This window comes from Schistocerca serialis, chromosome 2, assembly GCF_023864345.2.
Source record: "Schistocerca serialis cubense isolate TAMUIC-IGC-003099 chromosome 2, iqSchSeri2.2, whole genome shotgun sequence".
Classification (NCBI taxonomy): Eukaryota; Metazoa; Arthropoda; class Insecta; order Orthoptera; family Acrididae; genus Schistocerca; species Schistocerca serialis.
Window position 1 is genome coordinate 400717649 of NC_064639.1, and position 4602 is coordinate 400722250.

The following is a 4602-nucleotide window of genomic DNA, read 5'->3' on the forward strand; positions in this document are numbered from 1 at the left end:
ATAAATATATGAATTCTTCAGTTTTCTGAACAATTTCCAGATTACATCGGTCAACTGACATCCACTGTCGGAACTGAACTTGTTCAATTAAGTTTTCATGAAAAGAGTCTTTTAAAATTGTACGTATGACATTTTCTCCTGGGCAGTATTCACAGTTTCCCATGTTGCAATCAACTGATGAAGGGTTGCAAAGTATTTTTGCAATGCACTGCTTATAATTGTTTAAGCTGCTGTTTGTTACTGTATTTAGTTTGGCATTTTCTATCATTAATTTTATGTTTTGGTGAGTTGTGCACACACAGACAGTGTGTGTGCGCCACTCCGGCCAGCTAATACACAATGTTTTGGTCTCAACTCAGCAAATTTAGAGAAACCTATTTTTATGTTAGGAAACTTGTCTTTAAAATGTTTGTAATCCTCTTTAAGATTACACAAAATAAGTCTTTGATATTTTTGTTTTATTTCCACTTGTTTCTGTCATTGTCACACAATCTTTAATACCTGGCATTGCCCTGATAACTTCATCATTTTCATAAAATGAATGTACAGTTTTGACAGTTTCTGTTGGTAAACACTTCCCTGGTTTTGGGTTTGGACCTTCCATGAATCCTCTCTCTTTCAAAATTTTTTTGGACTGCCGAACAATGTACTTAGGAGCATTAAATTCCCTCATTATTTTCCTGACCCTCCACTTTTCAGGTAAACTTGTAAGAATCATTAGTTTTTTGCTCTACTTATAGAATTTTTAAAGTTTCTTTAAAGATTTTCAAGAACAGATTCATCAGTATCAGTATCTGACAGTAGTTTCAGGAGCAACAAAAAGTGTGTGTGTGTGTCATTGATGAGATTTTCTTCACTTTTGATTTGGCGTAATGCCTAGATAATAGTTTTCTCTTGTCAATTGGGGACTCACCTAGTTCTTGAAGTGTTGTGTTAAATGTTTTACCAGCTACTGAAGTTGGAGTGAAGTCAGGGTCTTGGTCTCGGATGATTATCTCTGTCCAGAAGATTCTTCTTCAACACTTTCATCACTGATGGGCTCTGGTGTATCTTTCAATTTGGTTACATCTTTCCTACATTTATCACAAATTTTTGCACCACTTGGTATTTGAGGAAATAATTTGGGCATCCATGTTGTGACATTTCTCAGTTTTTTTCTGTCTCTAATAAAATGATTTGACTTCTTCAATGGATTACAACACTGCACTCTTACAGCACTGCACTTTTTACTTGGTTCCATATTTATACAAAAGCCACTTATAAACTGTCCTTCAATGTATAGATTTACTTGAAAATGAACTATTAAATATAATAGATACAGACTGGTCAACACAGAGGTAACAATTGACTTGCACCAAAACTACAGTACATAATAATGCTGTAGGCACACAAAGCCTTACAAGGTAACAATGCAGACTACATCATCTCAACAATGGCTCCAGTCTCTGAATCATTGTACAGACATCAAGCCCTATGTATACGGTCCTCTACTGACGTACTACTTTAAAGGTCAGTTTGGTCAAACTAGGGCCGTTAGTGAAAAACATGAGTCCGGAATATTTTTTTTTTTTTAAACAATGAACCCATCATCATCCCACATTTATATTTTGCCATGTGATTTACAACAGTATGAAGTAGTTACAGAAATATTTTGAAAATTTTCAATTATGTACTTTTTGTAAAAAAAATTAAATCAAAATATTAATTACCATTTTGGAAAAGGTTATTAATTAGAAGCTATGTTTTTTTGTATATCCCTGAAAAGAGCATGAAAAATGCTGCAAAATGACACCTTTCCCAGTTCTCTAGCTCAATTAGGGCAATTTAAAAAAAGTCCGTTCACACATTTTTGGCTAGTTTTAAGTTTCCATGGCCATATTTCAGGAATGGTTTGAGGTAAAAAATTGAAATTTGGTATTTTTCTTAGTTTCAGCACCCACTATAAGTATACCAACTTTCAGCAAAATCCAAGAGGGTGGGGTAAAATTTTTATTTAAAGTGTGTTGATTTGACATGGAATGACTCCCTTGTAGAATATCACTCAAGTGTGCCGGACTCATACCAAATAGAACTAATTTATACAGAGAAGGGCACAGCATGAATGGTCACAGGTTTGGCTGATCCACGGGGTAACTGAACCGCCAGGGTCTTGAAGACAGAACTACCTATCATTCCTACGGGGATTATGAGGACAGCATTAAATTAACTACAGCATCTATCATTGTTCCCACACTACATACATGAATGAAAGGGGGAAGCAAACCTACCAACTGGTACAGCGAGATGTACCCTCTGCCATGCACTTCACAATGGTTTGCAGAATATGGATGCACATTCGTCAAGTTACTCGAATTCTCCACTTCCTGTCCAAAATACACCACCAACCAGTTCAAGGAATACTTTTTTTAACGCCAACATATATGGTAAATGAATGCAAACAGTTTGAGAACAGATGTGGAAAAACTAAAGTTCTGACACGTTTTTAGAAGCTACAATCTCTGCAGGAAATATGATCTAGACTGTGAGAGGGCAGATGGTGGGGTGGCAGTAGGCAACCCGACCAAGGTAGAATATGTCAATAACGTCATCCGCATGGCTGCTGATGGGTCCATATTGAAGTTCTCTGTTAAACCTCGCAGACAAATGGTCCCACATGTAGAACAAAGAATGATATCCATCTACTACACATAGGCAGGCAGAACTGAGTAACATTCATTTTGAAGTTCTTTTTAAACCAAACAAATTACTGCTCCCATGGCAGAACAAGGAGTGCTCTCCAGCTGCTGGGCATAGGCAGGCAGAACTGAGTATGGTTCATAATAACCAATTTACTGAGAACAATGCAGTATTTTGAACTGCTCAAACAAAAACTCAGTGCAATACCCGAGAGGAAAAAAACAAGTCTTACACTCCATTATATTACCTGCAGTGATACGGGAATAGATGAAAATTAATGAGAAAATCACTCCACCAAAATCAGCAGCCCACATCATGGCAAAACACTTCCTCTAACAATATTCAATAATAAAACATGAATCATCTGCAATAAAATGGCTGAACAATCAGTACAATCACCTCTTTCTACATGGGATTCAGAGTAAGTGTTATCTGTGGCTCAGAATGCAAAACCAGAACCATACAAAGTGCACTAAGCAATGTTGACACTGTTAAAAATTCAGATGCACTCAAGGGTTACCTCTACATTTGGGCACAATGACAATACATTGACTCCTGGGAAGTAACGATCATGATCCCTCCTAGGGTAGATAATGCCAGCTGAAGCAGTGATCACAATGTACTTCTTGGAAGGTGTGATCAGTACTTGTCTGTTGTAGAATCTTAAGGTCATGAAAACTTCCGTTACTTTCAGGGTGATTTCTGCAGGTAACACGCTATACTTTATGGTCTAATTCACCTGAACATAGTCAAGCGCGTGTCCTTTTTGAGGAGACTCTACTTAAGGGTTTTTTCCTTATTTTTATTCACAAGTCCTATGGTACTCCACTGAGAGATATCATCATACAAGTAAATGACAGGGCTCCTGTTAGTGTCTTGCAATAGTGTGATGCTTTCTTTCCAAATTATATTTTACGTTTAAGAGTTATCACTACACTCATAGACTAGCACACTCAGGAAAATGTCATCCCCAATGGAACATCTTATGCATTGACATTTTTGCAGCAGTTCTTAATAGTACAGAATGTAGTGAGCAGTCCAGTTCAGTGTCCTATGTTGATTATTTCTCACTATTTTGCTCCTCGTCTAGACCTGGAATGACTTCTTGATAATGCAATTAATACTGAAAAAGCTGGGACGATTGGCAAGACTTGAGGGACCACTTAGATTGTCTCTGTTATAATTTTAGTTTTGCCAGAACACACCCTACCCATATTAAGATCCAGTCAGCCTCACAGTTTACAGCTTTTAATATTATTGTTTGAACATAGTGGAAAAAAGCAGGTCTCTGGCACAGAAGAGCAACAAAGCTGTATGTAGGATGAGCATAGAGACAACTTGCTGGGCCTCTTGTGGGACATCTGGATATTAAGCAGGGTTGGAATAAAGCCAGTGTTGTTTATAAATTTGAAAAAAGTACAAGAAATCACCTACACGAGATTTTATTTTAAATATTTCTTTATCTATTCTGAAACGAGTTATGCAACTTTACATTTATTTACACTGATGGTTGTTTATTAGGGCTTCCCAGCGAATTTGCAGTCTTTGTTGATGGACTATGAAATACTATGGGTACTAGAGCAAACCAACTAAAGCAAACAAAGTAGAACCATTAACTTGGCTGATCTGATTCCCAAAGTGCCCTTCAAAGAATTTAGTAAATGGATCCTTTCGTCTGCCGGGAGGAGGAGAACACATTCATCACACATTAAACGGAAAGGGAAGCAAGTGTTGTTCTGCATGGAGACAGATCATGTGAGAATGTGAAGACGTGAGTGAGTTTCCAATGGCCACTAGGGATGCTTGTTGATGTACACACTTCCCTCTGCTGCCATTATTCCACTGTTGAGGTGGAAAGTTGTGTGCCAATATGAAAATGAGTGGCTGGATGTTCAAAATACTTATGACAGATTGAGTGAAACCTTC